The sequence below is a fragment of the Macaca thibetana genome, chromosome 2 (genome assembly GCF_024542745.1).
Source record: "Macaca thibetana thibetana isolate TM-01 chromosome 2, ASM2454274v1, whole genome shotgun sequence".
Classification (NCBI taxonomy): Eukaryota; Metazoa; Chordata; class Mammalia; order Primates; family Cercopithecidae; genus Macaca; species Macaca thibetana.
Genome location: NC_065579.1, coordinates 119,386,356 through 119,412,883, shown reverse-complemented (window position 1 = coordinate 119,412,883; position 26,528 = coordinate 119,386,356). Strand labels below are relative to the sequence as shown.

Sequence of the window (26,528 nt, the reverse complement as noted above, 5' to 3'; positions counted from 1 at the left end):
TCTGTCAGCTACTTTTTCTTTACAGTCCTTCTGTGAACTCACTGCAGGGATATATCCTTCTAGCTCAAGACTTTCAATAACCTTTAAAACTTTATTGTTGAAGAGGCACTTGTCTAGGATGAAGATGTTCTGTGGGCTTCTTTTTATATCAGTGCCAGATCTAAGGTCATTAGTGAAACAGTCAAGGATTTATTGAGCAGCTACTATTTGTCAGGTTATGGCACTGGATGCTGACATGTTCTGTTCTCATTGACTGTACCATCACGGGGGAAGATGATCAAGAACTCTTTACAAATAATCATACCATCATTGCTAGTGGTAAGTACTGGGGAAGGGAGACAAAGGGTGCTATTAATAAAAGAACCTCCTAATTGAACTGGTGGGGCATGAATTATAGAAGGCATCTCTAAAGTGATACTTAAGGTAAGACTAAACATCAGGTATATCATATCTGTGGACTCAATACTTGATGAAGGACTGGATGAATGAACAAAAGCAACAACAGAGAAGCAAGGGAATGGAAAAATAGTTCAGATAATGGCTCTTAATGTTAAGGACTGATTCTTTACCCAGTCAAAAAGAGCTGAATTGGTAACTGTCAATTAAGATTTGTGTAGACCTGTGGCATTATCCCTTTAGTACAAAACCTTACTATTTATACAGACTGCTGAAGTCCTGGTTTGGGTAAGTGCTTCAGAAGTAAACAGACTTGAGTGTAAATTTCAGTTACCATATTTGGTTAATTCCATTGAAGCTTTTAGTGATAATTTCTGAATCTCAACTTCTTCAACTGTATAATAGGGATAATAAGACCTCTTAAGGTTGCTGTGAAGATTAAAAGAGAATATTTGTACCAATGCAGGAAGATACAGGGATTAAGAAGCTACGCTGGGTTTTCTAGCAAGTTTTGTTTGAATCCCTGCTGGGCCACTACCTAGCCATGTAACCTCAGCAAACAGCTATTGTTTAACATAGCATATATGTTCCATAAACTCACTGCATTATGCTAAATTGGGCAGTACAAAGCACAAGGCTTATGAGGAAAATGGGGCTCAGGGCACAGCACAAAACAACTTTTTCAGTGACATGTTAAAAAAAAAGATAGAAACCTAATGTTAAAAGAAAAACTTTAGATAATTAAATTTAGTAGAGTTTATTTCAGCAAAGAATGATTCATGAATTGGGAAGCCCCCAAAATTTGACTTAAATAATTTTACTAGAGAATGAGTGTTACTTCTTGGTGAACAAGGGATTTGACTTGTTGCACAGGAGAGCTTGAGAGAGCTTCATGCAGCAATGTGGGCAGTCAGTATTTATAGACAGAGTAAGGAAGTGAGGTATAACAATAACTTGATTGGTTGCAGTTCAGTAGTTTGCCTTATTTGACATGTTCTAATCATTTGGCAGCCTGTGATTGACTGAAGCTCAGCTGCTATGATTGGCTGAGACTCAGCCATTAGTTACAAGAATATACTTGTAAGTTAGGTTGCATTTTGATACATACAGACTCAAGATATGGAGATAGCTTTAGGCCAAATTTAATTTAACACTAAAGAAACAGTAGACAACTTTACACTTGATAAATAGCTAAAAAACAATAACAAATACAACAATATATAAATATGGCACTCCACCTGGAAAAAGACCTAGGGTTTGCCTATGGAAGTGGGGTGGAAAGGGTTGCAACTTGCAAGCTACTGTGAAGTGGCAGGAGCTGGTTATCTGGAATCCTAGGGAAAGTTGTAGCACCAGATGAGGATGGTGTGGCTCACAACACGCATCAACCGTGTTGGAGCAAACATGCGTTGTAGCAGAACCTGATGTGCTTATCATTGCTCTGCCTCAGTTCTCTCATCTGTAAATAAAAATGATCATGGCACCTGCCTTGCAGGGTTGTTCTAATCGTGATTACACTAGATAGTTCCAGGTAAAGTGTTTAGCACTGGGCCTGGCATATAGGTTTGGTGTATTTCCCCTGGGCATTTATGATTTCATATTATGTTAAATTTGACTTAAAGAATTTTCCTAGAGGGCTGCGTGTGATGGTTCATACCTGTAATCCCAGCACTTCAGGAGGCTGAGGCAGGCGGATTACTTGAGGTCAGGAGTTTGAGACCAGCCTGGCCAACATGGTGAAACCTGTCTCTGCTAAAAATACAAAATTTAGTTGGATGTGGTGGCAGGTGCCTGTAGTCGCAGCTACTCAGAAGGCTGAGGCAGGAGAGAATCTCTTGAACCCAGGAGGTGGAGGTTGCAGTGAGCTGAGATCGCGCCACTGTACTCCAGCCTGAGTGACAGGCGAGACTCTGTCTCAAAAATTTTTTTTTCTTTTTACTACAGGATAAGTGTTACTTCTTGGTGAGCAAGGAATTCAACTTGTTGCGCAGAGCCTGACAAAGGCTCACAAACCTACACAGTCATGATACCTATGCAGGGTCTCCTACTCCTTTTTCTCAAACGGGCCTGACAGGGGAGGCTGAAGACCATTTCTTCCTGAGGAGGAGGCAGGGAGAAGAAATGGCAGCCATGGCTCCCTAGACTCAAGGAAGAGACGAGGACCATAGGTAAGTGTTTCCAGTCCACCTAGAGAGTAGTCCTGTATTAGCCATCGCCTCTGTTCTAGCTGTTCCTGTGCATGGTGCTGGAGTTAAGTCATATAACCTCCCATTAGCTGTAATCCACTTCTTGGTGACTCTCCAAACTGAACCTGAATTCCAGAGGTTTCCCTATCAGTTATCACAGTTGGCCCAGCCTGCCCTGAAACCCAGAGAGGTAATTTCATCTTTCATCTGTCCTCCTTCCTGAGTGTCTGCAGACAACTGGCTAAGAACAGATATGAGGGGGCCAGGGCATGACTCACATGGTTTGTTTGGCTGAGCTAGAGAACAAAGGAGACCGGCTTGCGTGAGGAACATGAGAGTTGTTTGCAGGACACTCCTGAGGCATCAGTGCAGGCGGCTGTGTGAGCTTCCCTGGTGTGGTTTGCTTCCAGCTAAAGCTCCTACAAGCTCCTGAGTCATATACTCCTGAGTCTGTATGTTTCTTCTCCATGGGTGTCTACTCCCACCTGTGTGCTAGGAGGGTACAGTGCTGCCTCCTCCTTAGCCTTCATCCCTGGAATGCCTTCTGTTATAGGAGAGACCCCACTCTCCTTCTAAGAGTGACCTTAACCCCTGCACCTCCATTGCCACCTTCTATTGTCACTCCTGGCTCTGAATTCATCCCTTATGCCCTTACCAATATCCCCTTGGCACTTCATCCTATATGTCTCTGGGACCCCAAGTTCTTTGATCATTGTCTTTTATTGTACCCCCACCTCCTATCACTCAACTAAGAATAGAAGGGTGGTGCGGTTAAGAGCATAGGCTTTGGAGGCAGACAAATCTAGAATTCTGCCTCTTCTGCTTATAAGGGGAAAGATAGTTCACTTCTCTAAGAATTAGCTTTCTTATCTGCAAAATGGGAATAGTAGTGCCTGCCTCCTTGGGGTTTCTGAGGATTAAATAAGTAATGTCTGTGAAATTCACAGAAAGCACCTGACAGATTAAATACTCTATTAATGTAGCTGTTGTTATTATTAAGATGCTTAACTTCTTATGAACAGTGGCAGTGGCATTGCAGAGCTAAATCCACACAGTAGGAAATTTACAACTATTTATCCAATGAATGAATTATCACTCATCATTAATGTTGAGTGTTCAGTTCATATATTTTTATATGAATGATGCATTCATTCCATACATTTTTAACAGACCATACCTACATTTGTCTTTTATTTTTTATTTTTTAATTTCAATAAATTTATGGGGTACAAGTACAATTTTGTTACTTGCACAGATTGCGTAGTGGTGAAATCAACACTTTTATAAAGGGTATCCATCACTCAAATAACTTACATTGTATTCATTAAATAATTTTTCATCATCCACTCCCTCACCCTTCTGAGTCTCCATTGCCTATCATTCCACATTCTACATCTATGTGTACACATTATATATGTATGTACACACATATGCATACATATACATGCATATATATTGGTGTGAGCAACACCAATAGGCACTCTGAATGAGAATGGGTGTAAATTTGTACAGTGAGAATTACATCTAGGTGGAGAAATGACTTGGAAGCTTGAGTTACAGTCTGGATTGCTCCACATTTACATTTTCATATATCCTAGAAGTATGAAACCCATTTCCTCAAACTTTAAGCTTTATTAACTCAACCTTGGTCCACAAGTGCCTCCATAGAACTGTGTAGATAGAAAATACTAAAAAGACTTCTTTCAAGGACTTTTCTGTTGATTTGGGAGAATAAGGCATGTTCATACGGCTTTTAAATATCAGTATGGGTTAGCAGATAATTAGTTGTTGATATGAACCCTAGAAATAATCAACGTAATGGGAATTCAGAAGTAGGAGAGTTCTGGTCCAGCTAGCAGGCGAAAGGCAGGCCATGTTGAAGGTGAGAGACTATATGAGCTCTATAAAGGATAAAGGGTGTATCTGGGAAGAAAGTGAGACTAGGGCATCCCTTGTGGGGACCACAGCACAAATTCTGTGGGAAAGCATTGGAGAGTGTTGACTTGATATTTCCATCAGACATTGGTTCTCAAAGGGAATATGACTATCAGAAGGCTTTTTAGAAATCTTTGGGAATGATTTAGGTTGTCACAACTGGGGAGACACTACTGTCATTTAATGAGTCGAGTCTGGAAGTTGCAGACATCCTACAATATGTGAAGTAGACATAGAAATGGTAAATTTTCCTGAGTCCTGGATAACTTTCAGATGTCCTGCTGGACATTTATGTGGTTGAAAACCTGCATATATTTATTTTATGTATAACCGAGGCTACATGATTGATAGAGATAGATATAGATAGATAATGCTTTAGTATTATTACATTTTCCAGGACTGCAACTACAGAGGATAGGTTATAGTTGACTACCTTCAGAGTTTTACCAAGCATTGTTCACCATTTCAGAATATCATATCACCAATCAACAATGATGGCACCACTCATGGAAATTTCACTGTAACAGCTGGTTTGAGTTTGTAGCTGTCAGACTCACGGTAATTCTATGCAAGTATATATGATTGTCCTTAGTTCTTATTTCAAACTGTCAAATGGAAAGTGAAAGAATGAACAATATTCTGTGAGTATTCTAACTTTTTAAAAATCCACAATGATTTTATATAAATGGATGCACAGATCAGTATGTCTTCTAGTGTAATCATGCCTGAGCACTTACATTTTAAAATATGTTATTTTATTATAAGTTAATTTTCTCTATTTCTCCTCTATCTCGTAGTGAAGTCATCATGTTAATATTTTTGAAACTGTTGGTTGTGTTGTCAAATATTCATAATAGAAAGGAGGTGTAGGGCTTGATAAGCAATAAAAACTCCTGGATTAAGAAATCAAATCTGAGAATTACAAGGACATATTTGCTTAAATTCACTGTAGTGGGGGCTGGGATGGGCATGGAGTGGGGTCAACCTTTGTTTAGCTTTACATCTTTCTCCATAGTGCCAAGGTAACTGGTTTGCTCAAATACATCAATTTTTAGTGATTTATTTTAGCAAGAGGTAGATACGCCTTTATACTTTTTCCATATTTAAATTATTTATATCTGATATGGATGTTTATGGAATAATGGATATGGCCAAGGAAATGGTTGTTGTATGGCTTCTTTATCAGCGTCTTCAATGCATCAAAATGCTTTCCTTCTGTTTAAATACCATAGCTGTAGAAGGGTCTCCACTGAGAAGGATTATCTGAATAAGCCATTTTTGTGATAAGAACACACCCCAACAGCCCTTCCCCCTGTTCAGCTTATGTAGTTAAGCTCTACAGAGAAGTTTCTCTTTTTTCTTTTTACAAACTAAGCAATGCTTTTCCCCTGACAGATGGCTGAGGCTTTCCAGAACTCCATGCTTCTCTAGAAACTATCCCTCAGGCAAGTCTTAGGTCCACTTAAACCAAACTTTGGCAAGAGGGAGAAATCTCACGTTTCCTCAAAGAGAAAATCAAATGGCAAGGCATGGGAATAAAGTCTCCAGCAGCTGGAGCTAGAAATTGTTCATAATTATGGCGAGAGATTTGGTGTCAGGATAAATCCTAAGCCTGGTTTCCCAATATTTGAGGATGGCAGGATGTATCACAGGGTCTTGTAAGATTCTATCAGGAGAAAATAAACATGTTGCTTTCACTTATGAAACAAGTATATTTTATATGTCACTTTAATAAACCAGAGAATGAAGTCATAAAATCAATAGTGATCGGTTACAGAAACACGAGCTGCATAGTGCTGGTTAGGTGTTTAACAAAAAGATCATGTAGACCCAGGCTCAAAGATCCCCCAGTCATTGTTTAAGATGGGTTTCCATGTTGAGGGCTAAATAACCAGGAAACAGCAAATGTAGTGCTCATTTCATGTTGAGATTGCAGCCAAATGCCATCGTTACTGTTCTTGGGCCTGACATACCCATTAAGGAGAGGTTGTTTAGACCCCAAATGGTATGCTAAATAAATAAAGCTTATTGGTGGTGAGGATGCAGTTTTGATTGCTCTGAAAATTAGACATTTTCACTGAGAAAATGCTTTTTGTAATGTGATACACTCAATAATTTTGATCTAAGAATCATTTCAGGATGGTTGCCTGCTGCTGAGTACACCAAATATGCTCACGTTGGTTTGGGTTTTGGTTTTCTAGGAAGTTGTTTTGGCATCAGGTAGACATTGGCTAAAACTGTCAACTGGGCAATATTCAACAGCATGGTCATGTTTAAGAGCTTGGGCTTTGCAGGCTAATAGATTTGGGTTTAAAACCCCAGACTCTACTCATGAGCTAGGGGTCTTCTGGGAAGTTACTATAAAAGCAACAATAACAACATTGTATTATGAACAATTTTAAACATAGACAAAATTAGAGAAAATAACTCAGTGATCCCCTGTGTACCCATCACTAGCTTCAAAAATTGTCAATATTTGGAGCAAGTTATCTAACCATGTTCTCATCAGTAAAATGGAATTCATAATAATTCTCACATTCAAGAGTTCAAGTAGTGATTATAAAAGCAATAGTATATATATATGACCTTTAAGCACAGAGGCTGGAATATAATAAGTGCTCTCAAAAGTTTATTCCATTTTGAACTAGGAGTACCTTTGGTTTAAAGACACAGCAACCTATGCTGAATGAAAAGTAGGATTTTTGTGGTTTTACTGGCCTTTAGAATTTCACAAAGAATATAGCCCCTTAGCATAAAATGATCAGATCTTATATTTAAAAAATAACCCCCCACATAGTACAGGGATCTGATGCTGAGCTAGCCAAGGCTGTGTCTCAGCAAAAATTCCAAATGACCCATGAAAGGCAAAAATTTCCTTAAAGAAGATGATACTGTCCTCGGGAAAAAAAAAAAAAAAAAATCATTGCAATAAAACAAAAAGTTTGTGGCTAGAAAATCTTACCCCAATGAAGGAATACCCTTTCTGCTCAGGTCTGCAGGCTACCAGTGCTATAGATGACCTCAGAGTGAATAGCAGTTCTGCCATCTGCCATTCCCTTTTGGCTGTTCTCAGAGGCCTTTATGGCAGTGAGGGAGAGCATTCTTTTGGTGCGAGAAATAGTTACTGCTCTTGGGTTAGACTGAGAAAGTTTTGCTGAGCTTCAGGATCCAGAGTGAGTAATTTACAGAAAGCGCTCAAGGGTCTATTAGACGGGGTTCCCCTGCCAGGAGAGGTGTTGGGGAAGACTAGTTTTCTAGGACGAAAACTGAGCTGCTTTGCCGAGCACACCAAAAAAGGTGGTGCTGGGGGGGAGAAATGTAGTTTTAACCTTGATTTGTAGCAATTATTATGACCTTCAAAGAGTCATTTGTTAGGGCAAATAAGGATATAGAATTTTAAAAATCCACAAATTGGGTTACTTATTTTGGAGCCAAAGCAAGTTAATTTTAAAATGGGATCAGCACCATAGAATAAATACTTTTAGGTCTTATCCTGCCATTTATACTGGTGTGACCTTAATCTATCCTATCTTCAGTTTCCTTGTCTCAAAAATTGAGATTATAATAGTCTCCCTACGCTGAGGTTTTTGCCAGGGAGAAAGAGATAACATAGGTAAATACATGTGCATTGCTTTTAAATACTAGGTAAAGACTCATATCATCATCATCACAATCATCATCATGGTCATCATTAGTATTACTATTTTGGTGAGTTGGTCAATGATGCTACTGGATGGAGAACTTTTTCTGAATGGCATTTCTCTTGCTGTTGGCTTGGACATAGGCAGGTAAACTCAATGTGGAAATTTTTATGCAGTAATTATTTGTTTTTCTTCTACCAAATTGCAGAGAATCCATACATGTAAGTACTGTCTGCTAACTGATTCCACCACTGGAGCTCCATGGAATCCATACAAAGCACACCTCTTCTCTTCTCCTTGGCATCCAATTTGGTGGCTCTACATCTGCTTTCAACAATGAGTCAAGGCTGTATCTGACAAGATGGAAGTTCAAAATCAACAACAAAATCTATTTATTTTGGTTTTGATCCTAGCCCTGGGCCTTTTACTAAGTATTCAGAACTGATTTAATGAATGAAAAAATGAATGAATGGTATACATTTCCATTGTCTATTCTGCTTCTTTTGCCTAGGGAATTGGGTTAGGCCATGATTTCCTTGTTGTTTTTTTCATGTTTGTTTTATCTGCACAACCCTAAATTAAACCGACTAGTTCCATTCATGTATTTCTCTCTTGTTTTATGAGCACCCAATTTCTTATTTTTATTTAAACAGAAGTTAAATAGTAAAAACTTTGGAGTATTTAATTTTACTTAATTAAATTTTTTTTTAAAAAAATAAGCATTTACCTGAAAGGAGTATTGAATTTTGAAAAGCAACTTCAACAAATCCCTTTTTGGATGAGTACAATAATGGTTGAAGAGGGCACAATTCATGATGAATTCATTTGAAAGTATAACAGATTTAAAAGTTTTTTAAAAGGGCTAGTATAGAAAAGCCCAAACAAATTATTCAGGATTTTTGGATGTTATTTAGAGAACACACTTTCTTGTATGATTGTTTCTTATTTTTCTCCTTTGTGGTTGCTTGAGTACCACTATAGTGACTCTGTTACAATGGAATTGTTTAACACAAAGTATGCTAAGCAGTTAATACTTTACAATTATATTTTAAGGTATGTATTGTTATGCTTTTTAAACCATAAATTTAAAAATAAGGCTCAGAGATGTTGAATATCTTATCCAACGTTGCACCAGTGGAAAGTTACAAGTCCAAGGTTTGTGTCCTGATTTAACAGGCTCTGAATTCCAGATTCTAAATTTGCTGTTGAGCAGAAAGTGATGTGCACTAGAAAAGTAAATTGATTTCCTATGTAGGCAGACTTCTCACATAAGTAAAGGACTTGTGAGATCTTTAACTTTACATTGCCTATACATTACACTGGTCTAGTCAGTAAATAGTCCCATGATTGCCCATTCTCCAAAGTTAAGTGACCAGTTAGAGAAGTAAGATCAGGACCTGTAGCCTCATATTCTTGAGATCTCCTTTAGTGACAAATCAGAGATGATATCTTTCTTGTTAAGAGAAGGTAAATTTTTGCAACTATTCTGTGTGTTGAAACAAATAAAAATAGATAAATTATAATATTTAGGAAAAATATTCATAGGCCATAATTCAAATTAGAGTTGCAGGAAGAGTAAGTGGGAGGTAAAAAAAAAAAAAAAAAAAAGGGAGAGTGAACTTCTGATTCATTTGGCAGTGAATAAGGAGGGAAAATAACGTGTTTGGGCTATAACTGGGAAGGAAGGATATTGAAAATAATACTAAGTGAGGGTTGGAGATTAAACACTTTCTTTCCCCAATGTTAATGGTGGCCTACTCCCAACTTCTCCTCTCCCCCTTCACCAAATTACTTCTCACCATGGTTACCTCCACATTCCTAAATCCAACAGACATTCTTTAGTCTTCATCTTAGTTGGCATCCGAGCATCACTGGTACTATTGCCTACTGTACCTTCCCTTTCTCTGATTTCTGGGCACAATTCTCTCTGTTTTTTTTCCTAGTGTTCCTTGTCCTTCTCTGTAGGTTCTTCTTCTTTTGCCCAGCCATTAGTTGTTGGAGGTCCTAGGCCCTCTCTTCTTATTCTGATTTCTCTACCCAGTGATCTCATCCACCCCTGTGGTTTTCAAGTTGCATATATACTCAGAACGCTCATGGTTTTATCTCCAGTCTTGATCTTGCCCTTAACTCCAGACCCATATATCAACTGTCTACTTACCATCTTTTGAATGCCTTGAAAGTACCTCACATTCAGCATGTCCAAGACTGAGCTCATGATCTTCTCTCCCAGGCCTGGTCCTCTTCCAGGGTCTCTCTCGCTGAACAACACCACTGTTCTGTTTACTTGTGCATGCAGAAGCCAAACAGCTAATCTCTCCCTTAACCCCCTTATTCATCACCAAGTTCTACTGACTTCACTGACTAAATCTCTCTTGAATCCCATCTACCTCTGTCTACCTCCTTGGTCATTACCTTAGGCCATGCCACAATGATGTCTTTTCTGAACACTGCAACTTACCCTTGGACTGATCTACCTGCATCCACCCTGGCCTCTCTACCATCTTGTCTCTACCCTGCATTTTCAAAATGTAAATTGCATCGTGTCACTCCCAAGCTTAGAATCCTTTCATTATTTTTCATTCTTCTTAGGACACAGTCAGAAATCTGCCCCATAACTCACCAGGTGCTACCTAGTCTAGGGGAGTGGTTCTCAAAGTGTAGTCTTAGAATACATCAGCATCACCCAGTAGTGTGCTTTGAAATTCAACATCTTATGTCTCACTTTAGATCTGCTGAGTCAGAAACTCTGGGGAAGGGGTCCAACAGATTGTGTTTTCACAAGCCCTCCAAGTGATTCTGATGTATATACTCAAGTCTGAAAACCACTGCTCTAGGGCCCACCTACCTTTCTGGCTATATACAGCCTCTTGCTTTCACCATTCCAGCCTCTCATAGCTTGCTTTTATTCCCTCATCAAGCATATGTTTCCTCTTACCACAGGGCCTTTGCACAACTCTTCCTTTTTCCTTGAGCACTTCTCCCTCTTCTCCTTCCCTAGTTAATGTCTACTCCTCCCTCAGGTCTCAGCTCAATACAGCTGCCTTGGACCAATTTCTCCTAATGATATATATTGATCCTTTATAATACTTAAAACAGCTGTGTATTTGTCATTTTTGTGTGGTTATTGATTAACATCTATCTCCCCTACTATACTATAAACACCAAAAGAATTGAGATGGTATGTATTTTTGCTTATTATCTGCACTATTTAGTTCTAGGATAGTAATAGTACATACTCAGATATTTGTTGAATGAATGAATGAATGAACTTTCCCTTATAGTCTCTGCATACTGTTTGAGAGCACAGGCATATTGGAATCCTCATGGGCAGCTCCCAGTCCCCTCATTTTATAAAATGGAGATACCTACCTCATAGACTGGTTGAGGCAATTATATGAGGTAATACATAAACAAAACCTAGCACAGGACTGGGCACACAAGTCCTTCATAAATCTTAGCTCTGATCATTATTATTATTATACTCTATTATTATTATTTCAGTTTCCATACTCTCCCTCAATCGTAATGGTTGAGTGTGGTTGGAACCAAACAGTATAATTCTTGGTAAATATGTACATTTTAAAATTATGAGATGAAAATAAATGGTTGTGCATTTTCTCCATTTTTTAAAAAAATTGTGTATCACCCAATGTATTTGTCCCAGAAAGTTCTTGTTAGCCCTGTCACTGGTTTCTAATACCATTCATTTATTAATTCAGCAAATAATTAGGGAATACCGTGATGTATTGTGCTGGATTCTAGGGATGCAGTTATGACCAAGATAGGCATGGATCCACATGGAGTTCACAGTCAAGTGGAGAATAAGATATTAATAGTGCAGTGGGGAAATACTTCACCACAGTGCCACTGAAAATGATAAAGACAAGTACAAGGTCCTATGTGTTTGTGAAACTGGAGGACCAATAGGCAAAGTGGGGATTTTCCACCTTGAGGCCAACTTTGGCTTTCAGATAGAAGCCGCCTGACATAAACCAAACTAACTGGTGTTCATGGCAGCATGTTATACAAACGAAATAGGTGAAATTGATGCATTTCTCCCAATCTGAATCAAACTGGTCTCAATATGTGTTAATTCGGTGTGTTCCTATGAGCAAGGTTTCCATGAAAACCAGCTAAAAGGGGAACACAGCTGGGAGCAGTGGCTCACACCTTTTATTAGTCCATTTTCATGCTACTGATAAAGACATACCTGAGATTGGGTAATTTATAAAGAAAAATAGGTTTAATGGACTCACAATTACACGTGGCTGGGGAGGCCTCAATCACGGCAGAAGGTGAAAGGCACATCTTACATGGTGGCAGGCAAGAGAGAAGTGAGGCAAAAGGGGTTTCCCCTTATAAAGCCTTCAGATCTTGTGAGACTTACTACCACGTGAACACTATGGGGGAAACTGCCCCCATGAATCAAGTATCTCCCATGGAGTCCCTCCCACAACACATGGGAATTATGGGAGCTACAATTCAAGATGAGATTTGGGTGGGGACACAGCCAAACCATATCATGCCTGTAATCCGAGCACTTTGAGAAGCCAAGGCAAGTGGATTACTTGAGCTCAGGAGTTTAGGCCTGGGAAAGGAGAAACCCTGTCTCTACAAAAAAAATTACAAAAATTAGCTAGGCATGGTGGCACACACCTGCAGTCCCAGCTATTTGGAAGGCTGAGGTGGGAGGATTGTTTGAGCCCAAGAGGTTGAGACTGCAGTGAGCTATGGTTGTGTTACTGCACTCCAGCCTGGGTGACCAAACGAGACCCTGTCTCAAAAAAAAAAAAAAAGGGAAGTGGGGAGCAATATAAGGGAAAAGCCAGGTGGGAAGCCTGCATTATTAAAATGCCTCCCAGTTGCTTTCTATGCACACTTAGCATTTGAAAACTATTCCTTTCTAGGCCCTCTGCCTGATTTCCCTTTGGCTGGCTCTGATTTCTTTACCACTCTGAACACCTGGGGCCGAGGCTCTTTTTCATAGTAGTTTGAAAGCAATCCTTTCTCTTTCTTTTTACTCAGTTTGATCCAGGCCTTAATCTTTGAACAGCATCAAATATTCTTTGCCATTTGATAAAGCTGGGGTTGGAGGAATCCAGAGTTTTCAAAAGCAGGTCTTGCGTTACCGTTGGAGATCCAGTGAGTCTTTCAGCAAGACTAACTCTAAATCATCCAGGCTCAATTAGTTTATTTCAAAGAAATACCCAGGTGTTGTTTGACCTTCAAACATATGGGCTGCTGAAGTAAATGAAAGTCTTGCCTGTTCCCATAATGCTGAGGGAACTAGATGGGGCAATTCTTTTTCATATTCTCTGAGTTTTGAGGAGGGATTATTAGGTTTGGGCTAAATGAATCATTTGCTTTAGTAATATACTCAGTAGTGGGCTGCAGTTGCCTTGCTGAGGGTACAACCAGATGTGAGCTGTCACTAAGCACCACTAAAATAGGGAGAGATAGGTAGAAAAACTGGGCCACTGTAGGTGGAGCTTGAGCTCTGAGATGTGGGGATAACAACCTAGGCTACAGGGAGAATCAATAAGGTAGGCGGATCATTGTGTGCTGTGCGCAGTTGCTTGACAGTGGGGAGGTATTGGTACTGCGGAACCAGGGTGGCTTTTTTTTTTTTTTTTTTTTTTAACCTTTTTCCAGCACTACGAGTGGGCACTATCCTTTAAGACTAAGACTCCTGACTTGGTATGCAAAGATTTTTTTTGGTTTTTGTTCAGACCGTTCTACCCAGAGTTGTTGGGGTTTTAGTATAGCGGCCTATGTTTTTGTACCTTACATGTTTTCTAAGAATTGGAGCTGCATTAAAAAAAATTGTTCAGTAGCCAAGTGTATGTTTTTGGAGCTAGAAAGACCTGGTTTCAAATCACAATCCCTCCCGCTTATTAGCTGTTTGACAATAGGAAAGTTGCTTAACTTCTCTGAGGCCCAGTTTTCTCAAGTATAAAATAGCGCTGATAATATTTTAGCATTTCACAAAGTACATTTCAATGAAATTTTAATTTGCATCCAATCAAAATGGGATTTAATGATCAAATACATCTGGAAAACCCTTTAGACTGTTTTCCTCTATCTCAGATATGATAATGCATATTTTCAGATTAAAGTCCCTGGGAACTTGTGCAGGAAATGAAACTGTTTAACCCCAAATGTGAAAATGTAGTTAAGATCAGGAGGCTTTTTCTTTTGTAGAAATACAAATAATCTCATAGCATGATTGTAAGGGTTAAATAAAAATTTAATATAAATGCTTTTCAGAGCATCTGGGTCATAGTAATCAAAAGTAGTGAGAATTATCAGTGTATAAATATTATTGAGGATTTTTGTCTTCAAAAACAAAACTAAATTTGATACACCTGGGTTTTGACCACAGACATTAACTGTATCAGCATTTGCCAGTTGGAAGTTTACAGAATTCAGCTCTCACTGGTGGCTACTGGAATGGTTACGATTTATTGAGTGGCTACTATGTGTCAGGGAATCCATTAGGTACCTCAGTAGAGAGTCATCAATATATTTAATGGTCCCAACTACTCGACAAGCTAGATATTATTCTTTCGTTCATAGATGTGGAAATTGAGGCTTAAAGAGAATAAGCGCACTGCCCAAGGCAGTGTAGACACTCAACTGTGGAGGTTGGAAATTAGCTTGATTTTTTCCGACCAAAGCCCTTGACTATTCTCAGCTGGCATTTTACAAACCCTGGAAGATATTCGCAATAAGCCTAATTGAAATCAACCACCTGACCAACGTGAGGCAGCACAGGACTAAATGTGTTGGGAAGGTCACACTTCAGCCACACCAAAAATGTTTCCTTTATGGAATTCAGCTTGTTCACTCATCCCAAAGACTTGCACACATCGTTCCCTTTGCCCAAAGCATTCTCCCTGTGTTGTCTGTCTTGGCTGTCTCTCACTCATTCTTCAGGTCCTGGGACTGATGTACTTCCTCCAGAAAGTCATTCCTAACTCTCCAAGTCACAGGCAATGCCTCTTCCATAGACTCCCTTAACACTCTGCACTTGCCTTGTCACGGCTCTTTCTCACTGTCATGCCTTTCACTTGTCCATCTTCCCAACAAACTGTGAGCAGGAACCAGGTCTCTGTGAGCATTGTGTCCCCAGCACATCACACAGAGTACTGCATAGACATTTACTGATGAATGAATGGTGTTCATTCAAAACCTCTATGGGAAAATTATTTATACCTTAGATTAATAAGAAATGGGACAATAATTTGTTGAATAAGTATCACCTATTTGGTATGCAAGAGCTTCAAAAACATGATTTAATGGAATTTTTGGCAATAGAATGTTGAAAATCCCTGCATTAAACAATACCTGCTACTAAACTATAAGGAAACCTTTGTACTACGGTGGAGATTGTTGAGAGATGGGGCATATTTTGGCTGAGTCTATAGAAGAGTGCACAGTTTTCCAGGTTCAGAAACTTATTTTCTAACAGGACTCTGAGTTGGAGGTGGTAGAGGTGTGCAGTGGTGCGATCTCGGCTAACTGCAACCTCTACCCCCCAGGTTCAAGTGATTCTCATGTCTCAACCGCCCAAGTAGCTGGGATTACAGGTGCGTGCCACCACACCTGGCTAATTTTTGTATTTTTAATAAGGACAGGGTTTCACCATGTTGGCCAGGCTGGTCTTGAACTCCTGGCCTCAAGTGATCTGCCCACCTCGGCTTCCCAAAGTGCTGGGATTATGGGCATGAGCCACTGTGACCGGCCTCTCTCTCATTCTTAGAATACATTTTTAAAGTCCTGGTTGTTATTCCCATTACAGTTGAGAAAGCATAGGCTTTGAGAAGTTTTGCAATTTGACAAAGACACACAGCTAGAGTGGTGGAGCAAGCATTCAAATCCAGTTCTGTCTGCCTCCAAAGTCCATTTTGCCCCACTTATGCTGCCCTATCTTCTAAGATATGAGCTTTCTTCTCCATGGGAGTTACACTGACAAAGTAATTAGTACTGGATCTTGGTGAATAAGTTCCCTCTGGAAATTAATCTTTGCAGCAGAAGGGTCCAGTGAGCTTAAAAATCAAGGCAAATATGCTTAAACGTTCTGTATTCTCCTCCTATTTAGGCTATTGTGTCATCTTCCTCAATGCCAAAAATATTCTGATGGTGACAACAAGAAATATTTATTAATGTCAGAACACCTATTTCCTTTGTTAATTCTGAATCTGCACTTAGCCAAATCTAATTCTCCTTAGGTTCCATTTTTTTCCTTGTTGATCGAGAGTACCCAATGTTAGGTTTACTCTAATTTGACATTAGTTATGGTTTTGTATGCAGGGAATCACCCTGGTTTTAAGGGCCTGCCTATCTCAAAGGTTGATGGATTATCTCCTGCAAAGATTTCTATAGATGAATTCTTAGAAGCATTTGATTTTGATCTTATCTACTTCATGGCATAACTGGAAGGCAAGGGGAATGTGGGAGATTGATTCCTTTGAGCACGTTCTCAAAAAGTGGCATATTTTCAATCATATATTATGGTAATATCTTGACATGTTAGTTGTTTCGGTTAAAATGAAAAGATGTTAGGGAAGCAACACGAAAGCAAAGGGTAAGCCTGTTCGCTACATAGTGGAAACATCAATGCCAAATGAGAAGTTAGAAAAGCTAACCAAAGCCTGTCATCATTTGTGATGCATGCTCCTCACCACAAAGGTCAAAGGCGTCCTTGCTCCCTGCTTGTGCCCCCTAGCTTCAGAACCTGACCATGCAGCCCATCTGCCCGTGCAGCTGACTGTGACTGACAGGCACTAATGAGTATCAAGTGCTTGGCATGGGGCAGGGCACAGCACTACAGCACTAAGGGAGGATTTTTATTCTGTCCATTTCACTTCTTGAGATGATCTATTCTTATTTGGTTTCTACATTCTAAAGGTTTAATTGGGGGTTTGAGTCTCCTTTTGATGATTCATAGGCCAATGCCTAAAGGAGTGGGCCCTTCCCAGGCTTCATTCCCATTTAAATGAAAAGACTCATTTTTCTCAGAGTTTCTCAAAGCTTTGAGGAATCCCTGCCTGAGATTCACCTGGGGTACCCCCTTTTTTTTTAATGTCCCTATTTACAATACCTGCATTTTGGAGAGTGAGTTTAGAACTTTAACGAGCTCCTCAAGGGTGACTTCTTAGCAGTTCTTCAGCCTTATGACCACTGGCCAGGATTCAGAGAAGGGAGGAGCTGGGAGAGGCCTGGGAGGTCATATAGTCAGTTAATCCCTGTTATTTGACAGATGAGGTAAACCGAGGCACAGAGCAGAACCAAAGTTGTTGACAGAGCTCAGGCAAGACCCGAGTGTGGGCTCTTCAGATCTCTCCCAGGCTCCAAGGCCAAAATCACCTTTCTAAACTGTAGTTGACATTTCCTTTACAGCTCTGGAAGCAGAGTATGAATTTGTTCTACAAGCCTATATTTTATAAGGACGAAATGGTAACTTATTGAAGTGCCCATTGCAGTACCATCCGCTTTTGATCTCAAGCAGTAACATCTCAATTAACCTATTCAAAATTGCTTTGTGATCTCTCATTGTCTTCAGAGTAGGGTTCAAGTGGGTAACAGCCCCTCTCTGTGATTGGCACTCCCTTCTCCAAAGCATCTGTCATTCTTCTCCTCTCCTCCACCTACTTCACACTCTACTCTCCAGATAATAACTTTTTTCAGTTTGAGAGAGCCGTATTCATTCCTCTCAAGGGTTCACACATGTATTCTCTCTGCACTGTTTTTCTAGCAAAGCTATTTTGGATGTCAGGTGATATCTTTTCTCCTCTGGAAAGCTTTCTCTGACCTCCCAAGTGCAGGTTACAGACATTCCCAGGAACCTACCTTGCACGCTATGCAGCTCCTTTCAAATGGATTGATACCATGTTGCAATTGTTTTTATGTTTTTCTCCCCAAATATATTTTATGTTCTACAGGACAGGAAGCATGTTTAATTGAAGTGTACCTAGGACACAGTACCTGGCACCTAGAGGCACCTAATAAACTATACACCAAATAAATGGCGGGATTGGTAAATGGTAGAAGGTGATGTGGGTTAGGGCAAGCTGGGGTCCATCATGAAAGGTTTTGGTTCTGAGTAGAAGATGCTTGTCTGGACCTAGTCCATGACCATGATCCATCTGAGGCTTCTTGATGAGGGTGTAGGGGGAATATTACCCTGGCAGCAGTGAGGAGCTTGACTGGGAGTGCAAAGAAGCTAGAAACCACATGAGAATTATGATGTGGCTGCCACAGTCCAGACTCAAGGCCATGACAGTAAGGAGTAGGCCTATGGCTGTAGGAATGATAAAGAAATGAATTCATCCCAGAAATGCTGCTTGTGAAATAAGAGCACTTGATAGAAGAGAGTCAAAGATCATTCCTAGAGGGATCATCCTTTCTTTCACAGGTTTATTAATTTATTAATTCAGCAAACATTGATTGAGGTACAAGGCACTGGTGTATAGCAGAAAATAAAACAGACATGGTCCTTGCCCTCCTGAAAGTAAGATAAATAATAGATAAGTAAACCAAAAGAAGGAGTGCTTAATATAACCAGCAAGGAATCAACTTCATGAATGAAATTCAATAATTCATGTAAAGCATTTGGTACAGTGCTTGCTTGGCATGTAGTAAAAACTCAGTAAATATTATCAGGTTCCTCTCCTCCACCAATCATCTCATGAAAATAAAGGGATCTTCTGTTGTGTCTCATAGCTATTAAATGAATCACAATAATGGCTGCCATATATCAAGTGCCTATTACATACCAAGTTCTATATCATGGGCTTTGCATGTACTATCTTCTTACAACAACCTTGTAAGATAGCTACAATTATCCTTTTTCAGATAAGGAATCAGAAGCTAAAATAAGTTAATTTTCAAAAATTTCCAGTGCTAGTAAAGAGAAATCCTTAGGCGTGCTCATCTCACAAATTCTATTCCCTCTCCATTGTCAAATATGGTTGCTGTCAACTAGTGTTTTGACCATCTGCTTTATGATGGATCTGATGGGTTCTTTCGACTTAGCTATCCACTCAGGTAACTGAAAGAACATGCAAGTAATAAGGAGTAAATGGAAGCAATTACATATGGCTCAGCTACCCACATCCAGGCATGGACAACTGTGTGCTCCTTCCTGACTTCCAATGTACATCTTTGAACTGAGAAGACATTTGAATAAAGTCATTCTGTGACTCTTTGAAGAAAGTGTTTATTTCTGTATGTTTGGAACTCTTAGATCATAGAGCATCTACATTATTGTTTAACTCAAATTCTGAGTGCCTACAGTGTTAGGACAAAGAGTGTAGGCTCTGTTGACGTCCTGTCTTTAGTAAACTGAAATTGAACAGGTCACTTAATACATTCTAAGCCACATTTAGTTATTTATAAAGTTGGAACAAATAGGATCATAACAGAAACACTATCTCATAGGATGCATTTGGGATTTAATGAGTAAAAATAAAGTATATTCTTAACTCGTGGCAATTTTGCATTTAGCAATGTCTGGAGACATTTTTGGTTGCCACAACTTGGGGAATGCTGCTGGTGTCTAGTGAGTAGAAACTAAAAATGCTGCTAAATATCCCACTTTGCAGGAGACAAACCCCTCAACAAAGAATTATCTGGTCTAAAGCATTACTAGTGCTACTAGTGCCAGAGTTGAGACACCCTGATGTATATCCTAGGAACACTTGGAAAATCCCCTGGAAACACTCAGATGCATGATACCCAGATGAAAATACATGTAGGGTATTGACTAAATATTTCACTTTTCATCTAAATATTTTGAAGTCATGAAAAGAATATTTCCATTTGGGATTTGGTGTGGGGCGGTAAAGTTCTTTGTCAGTTGTTTAAGAGTTTCACAAAGCTGAATTTGCATCAGACTCTAAGTTCTGTTTCTTTCATTTCAGGAGTGGTTCACATATAACATCACTTTGGGAATGGAGGTTTATTTGTTTTTATGTAGTTCTGTGTAACTTAAAAGCATCTTGAATTATTAAACCAGTTATTTTCCAGGCCTGCAAATGTTTTCAGCATGTCGCCCTGTTTCCCTGAGTCAGCACATAGTATTGTGTCTTGGAAGACCTCACTCAAAACCATTTCCTTAAAATGTTGCTATTTTTCTTTTGGATTGTTATATTTGGGGTGCTTATTCTGACCAAAGAGGGCATGTTTCTCCCAGATCTCCTCATTTAAGGACCTGTTGGGAATTCTACTCAGGGTGAAAAGGGTACGGACCATAATTTCAGGCTAAAGAGGATCTTAAGGGGTCATTTAATATTTTCCCCTGATGCACTGGACTCTTGCTTACTTCCAGCCAGCAGCCAAACCATAAGGTAAATCTTCCAGCTCACATTTTATGAGACAATAAGAGTACTTTGAATTACAACTAAAAAATTCTTTTTCTGCTTCAGAGCCAAATGCTTTTACAAGAGGCAGAAAAAAAAAAAAAAAAAAGAAGAAGAAGAAAAAGAAAAAAACCCGCTCAAGTCAAACTGATGAAAACCAGTCAAAATATGTCCTTGCTGTGGCTGATACAGCGCTCCTGGCTGGTCCCAAAACACAGAAGGCGTCTTCAGGCACCACCACTCTCCACACTGACTAAACTAGATTTGTGTCAACTGCTTGAAAGCTGCAGTCCTGCACCACACATTTCCTGAGATTATTATTGAGAATTATCAGACCTGTTTTGTTCATTACCAGGAAGCTGAAAAATGACTTGCAAAAAGAGGCTGAAAGCTTTCTACAAGCCAGTACAGGCTGACTTTTAAATAAAGCTCTTGAATCCATCATGCAGGGGCTAAAACCTCAGGGAAGTTATCCTTCATAATAACTCCATGGAAATTTCTATTGAAATCCATGGGCCCCCTAGGGATGGTTAGTCCCCCCTCCCATCTAAGTTTGTTCACTTAATATGCACTCATCTCATATGATTTGCTTTTAAGGAGCAAATGTGTTCATTCTTAATTTTTATTTTAAACAATATTAACTCATGCAGAAGCAAGAGAACGAGATTTTCCCCTCTTAATGTCAAGAAATTTGAATTCTGCTTAAGGAAATCATGCAATTATATCCTGTGAGAACTGAAGACCTACCTCATCATCCAATTCAGTTTCATAGACCCAGAGAGGCTCCTAAGATACCCAAACTAATTATGCCTGAATGAGGAATAACGGAGCCCAGCCAAAGATCTTTGTGCTGTAATACACATGGCACCCGAGGTCTTACCGATGTTAATTGTTCTCTTTGTTGTTTTCATCTGAGACTAGACTGTCCAGCTCTTATTTCTCCTGATATTCCTAACAGTTCATTAATAATCCCTGTCCCCTTCATCCCCATCTGACTTTGAAGAACCTGAATTCATCTAGGCTTTGATTAGTGGTAATTATTTACCTGTCAGACTCCAGCTGGAGTGCATCACCGAAGCTGAGTCACATAGCTTTGCTTCCAGTGACTGCTTTCAAACAATTAAATCAGAGAACCACCTGTGTAAATATGTAATATTTGGTGATAAGACAATGATTAGGCAATGCAGCCTGAGCTGAACTCGTGAAAAATACTGAATATTTCTCCCTCGGGCTTTTTACACATGCCTTTAAGCATTTCTGATCTCAAGAACAAGGTCAGGTTATTTTCCCACCCTTCCTACACCTTGTTTGTTTGGAAAATGTAGCTAATCTAATATCTCTAGATTTGGTTTGTTTGAAAGCATTAAAATTTTAAGGGAATCATCTCATGTGCAAGCTGAAAGAGAGGTTGAAATAGGGTGAAACACTAACCAATAATTTTCTTTTTCAGAGCCAAAAAGTCGACGTCAACAGATAAACTGACAATCGAAACTCATTTTGGACAATGGTATCTGTCGTTATTTGTATTTAGTACTTCTTTGGTGGGATTGCAAAGGTAGGATCATGGCAGGAGCAAGAGCTTTGTAGTCAGACAAACCAGGGATTTGAATTATCACTTTAGCACCTAGTAGCTATGTGACCTTTAGCACATTTTGAGCCTAGGTTCCAATCTGTTAAAAAAAAAAAAAAAAAAAAAAAAGGAGACGTAATTCCTAACCTTATCTACCATGTCATGCCACATGTAAATTACTGAGCTCTCTTACTGAGCTCTCTTCCTGCTAAGCAAACATCCACTCTGCCCCCACTCCAGAATAATAGACCAGAAAATCTATCTTCTTTAGCAAGTCACAGTCTTACATTGTTGGTGATTTTTAAAAGTTGCTTTTTGGTGGAGAACAGTAAGCAATAAGTGATACTGCCAGAAAACAATTCTGAAATTTCCTTCTTTTCTGTCAAACAGTACACTGCCCTACATTTGGCATTTGTTCCTTCTTTAACAGAAATTCATGTAGACTAACCATTGAAAAGATCTTTTCAGTTCTATAGTTGGACATTGAAACATACTGACCCTACCTATCAGTTGCTTAGGTTTTTGCTGTTTCAATCTGAAATTTTTTGGCAGAAGGGCATTCTCTGGGTGGGACTTCATGGACCCACTCCTATTGTATTCCCTTTGCATCTATGGGGTATCACTTTATGCAAAACTCAAAGCCCTGCTTCATTACTTCCTAAACTCTGTGATCTTGGACAAGTTATTCTTTGTGCTTTGGTTTCTTCAATTGCAAAATAGAAATAACCAATGAGTAAGATTATTCAGAGAATTCAGTGGGTTACACATAAAGGACTTAGAATAGTGATTTGAACAGAGACAACAGTAGATTTTCTTCCTTTTTTTTTCACATTTTGGATGCAGAGGGTACATGTGCTTCTTTGTTACATGAGTATATTGCATATTGTTGGGGATTGGGCTTCTGGTGTATCCATTACCCAAATAGTGAATATTGTACCTGGTAGGTAATTTTTCAACCCTCACCCCTAACTCTTCTCACTTTTGGAGTCTCCAGTGTTTATTATTTCCATCTTTATGTCCATATGTACCCATTGTTTAGCTCCTATTTATAAGTGAGAACATGTGGTATTTGGTTTTCTGTTTCTGAGTTAGTTCAGTTAGGATAATGGCCTCCAGCACCATCTATGTTGCTGCAAAGAGCATGATTTCATTCTTTTTTATGGTTGAATAGTATTCTCTCTCTCTCTCCCTCCCCTCCTTTCTCTCTCTCTCTATATATATATGTATATATATAAAATATAAAATAGGATGTGTGTGTGTGTATATATATATATACATATATACACACATACATACACATACACCCTATTTAGTCAACCATTGATGAGCACATAGGTTGTTTGCTATTATGAATAATGCTGTGATGAACATACCAGTACAGGTGTCTTTTTGATATAATTTATTTACCTTTGGGTAGATACTCAGCAGTGGGATTGCTGCATCAAATGGTAGTTCTATTTTTAGTTCTTTGAGAAATCTCCATACTGTTTTCCATAGAGGTTGAACTAATTTACATTCCCACCAGCAATGTATATGTGTGACTTTTTCTCCATATCCATGTCAACATTGACAACAACAAATAAATGTTAGTTGTAGTTGTGGTTGCTATTATTATTGAGACAAATGTAGGCAGTTAACAAGAGTTGGTGTCATGGAAAGAGCTAGTGTGCACAGCACAGTATTCAAACTCCTAGTCTTCCCAAGTCAAAAAAGTCACTGCTAAAAATGGTATCCTCTTTCATAAAAGTCATTTTTAGTTTCATTTAGTTTTAATACAATGTTCTATTTGCAGTTTCTGAATATGACAGTGAAAAGTGAGAAAGACTTCTGTGAAATACTACTGTTACTTTTACAGGCAGGTCCAATTGCATTTAGACCAAAATTAATCACTGACTTCAAGTTGATACACTCTTGAGGGAATAAACAGCAGAAAGTTATAAAAAGTTAGATTTATTTACTATCACTTTTTAAATGAATATTTTGAATAGCAGTATGCAAGGTTTGAGGATATAAACCTGTCTCCTGCTGACTTGAGCATCTAAGTTGCCCACAATTACCTGATTGTTCTGTCACTTTGATGGTACCTTCTATTTTTGGTGAGCCCTTTGCTTGTTTTTAGATAGGTTTTACTAGTGTAAAACATAAACATCCTAAACACCCCCAAATTTTCTGAAGCCAAAAGATATACATTAAATTGTGACAGGAGAGCTAATACAGATTTGTAGGAGGCTGTGAAAGGAGTTTTAAATGCAAAATGTTAAGAAGGATCACTCTTCTTGGAGTGCATCCTTTCACCTCCTAATCTTTTAAGCAAACTGATCAGTACTAAACGAAAAGATGTGGTGGGATGAATTGCTTCGGAATAGAAAAAGCACTTTAAATGATTAGGCTTCCTACACATCTTAAAATACAATTACTCTGAAATTCCCATTAGATCCCATTGAATTCACAGGGCAATATGGTCTCCTTGTTTTGTTTAACAGCTATACATTCCCAAGGGTGTTAACGACTCATTGTGCTGGAGTTGAGCTCTAATATTCTTCTTCTCTGAGGCCTTATCACTTACCTAGTCTGTTGATTAACTATGTATAACGATATACCATTGTCCAATTGAGTAGGCTGTATTATAAGCATCTCAATAATACCATAAAATCTAAGCAGAGAAAGAGAGGGTGCACTGATAAGTGTAAGTGCATGCACTGAATTTCTGAAAAGTATCTTCTCATTCTGCACTTTCAGTGCCACAGTTTAAACACCCAAATGTTCTTTCTGTGCATTTATGAATGTATAATTCTCTACATTCGGGATGCTTTTCATAAACTTTGGTCCATTTTTGTAGAAAATTGAAGAAATCATTCTAATTCCACATTTTGGACACTTTATAATTAACCTGAAATTTTTTCATCTGGTTTAAATATTCTGCCAACTCCTCTTGCACCTTACTTCCTGGTCAGTTCCCACATAAATTTCTGCAGCTGTAAAATGTCAGGCTGCTATTGATTCTATGTCTCCTTGCTAAAGGTTACTAACTTCATCAACAGTAATGCTATAAATTACATCTGTTAAGATTCTCTTATTCCTTGCTGCTAGCTCACAACATACCTTCAGTTTCTGGCTGCTTAATGTTGCTGACATTCATTTTGCCCATCATTCTACAAAGACTATAGAACTGAATTATTCTTGGATACTATCACCAAGTTGACACACTTTCAGCTTCTGGATCATGAGCTGAAACCAAAAATCTGACGTTTTTGGCAACAAAAACCCACAGTGTATTATCTTTGGTCCAAAAAGGCTTTCAAATAATGAAAGCATGACTACAGCTGTTGAATCTTATTCCAAGTTTCTTTCTGCCTTCCTTCACCCATGCACCCATAACATTCGGATGCATAGACCTGGAATAACATTCTCAGTTTTTATTCAGAAGAAAAAAATAGAGTTGTTAGAGATCTGTGTAAGCAAAAATTAATGGATCATCATGGCATTAATGCGAGCTAGAAGATTATAGATTCATAGATCTCAATTCATATGCTACAAACTTTTCACAGGTTTGCCACCTAATTGGGAACAGTCTGTGCAGTTTTCGTTTTGTACCACTGAAGTTATTCACTATCATGACAACTGTAACTAATTATGTTTGTCTGAGCTGGTCATGAAGCATGGTGGTGGTGGTGGGGCTGAAACTAGGAGTAGGAAAGGAAAGACAGCACAACACAAATCTGAAAAGAAAAATTGAAAAGATGCGTGACATGAAAGATGTGTGGGTGGGAAGCCTGTAGTATCTTTTCCCTAGGAGAGTATAAATATGCACACATTATTGACCTTATTGAAGTATAATTTATGTGGGAAAAAAATCAGTGTACCTATTTTAAGTGTCCAGTTTAAGTTTTGATATGTGCATACATATGTGTAATGATCACAAAAATCAAGACACATAAAATTCCCAATTCACTAAAATAATATCTTCTGTTTCTGCCCAGGCAACCTCCCACCCTAACCCCAACTGCCATTATACTTTCTATCAATAAAGACTAGATTTACCTGTTTTAGATCTTCAAGCAAATTGAGTCATGTGATGTGTACTTTTTGGGGATTAGGCACTTCCCAGCAAAATATTTTTGAGATTCATTCATATTGTGTTCAACAAGTGTTCATACATAAGTAGACAAGCAGTCTGTGTAGCGGACATATGTTTTTATTTTTCTTGGACTAATACCTAGAAAGGGGGTTGATTAGTTATATGATAAGCATATCTGTAACTTTATAAGAAACTACCAAATTGTGTTCTAAGATGTTTATACCATTTTACACTTGAGTATCTTTCAGTGTTTACTGACCCTTATATTCTTCTGTGAAGTATATGTTCAAATCTCAAATCTTTTGCTCCTCTTAAAAATTGGGTTGTCTTTTTATTGAGTTATAAAAATTATTCTTATAG

At 38.7% G+C, this 26,528-nt stretch overlaps 1 protein-coding gene and 2 long non-coding RNA genes across 6 annotated transcripts in view; 2 read left to right on the top strand and 1 right to left on the bottom strand.

Annotated features, from left to right (window-relative positions):
- The window catches only part of PSMD6 (proteasome 26S subunit, non-ATPase 6), a 1,096,682-nt gene that overhangs the window by 68,984 nt on the left and 1,001,170 nt on the right, over positions 1-26,528 (top strand). The window lies entirely within an intron of this gene.
- On the top strand, positions 39-8,776 carry LOC126948855 (uncharacterized). 2 transcript variants are annotated; one of them, XR_007723551.1, is made up of 3 exons: positions 39-318; positions 2,341-2,564; positions 8,367-8,776. It is a non-coding gene; the product is annotated as an uncharacterized LOC126948855 (long non-coding RNA). The 2 variants fall into 2 exon arrangements; XR_007723550.1 differs by lacking the exon at positions 8,367-8,776 and adding an exon at positions 4,987-5,241.
- LOC126948844 (uncharacterized) overlaps positions 8,772-26,528 on the bottom strand; it is a 347,273-nt gene continuing 329,516 nt past the window's right edge. For 2 of the 3 annotated variants that reach the window (XR_007723531.1, XR_007723534.1), the window contains one exon: positions 18,829-26,306. This is a non-coding gene — a long non-coding RNA (uncharacterized LOC126948844). Of the gene's footprint in view, positions 17,380-18,828; positions 26,307-26,528 lie in introns of those variants that run through there. The other variant, XR_007723535.1, reaches the window with a different exon arrangement.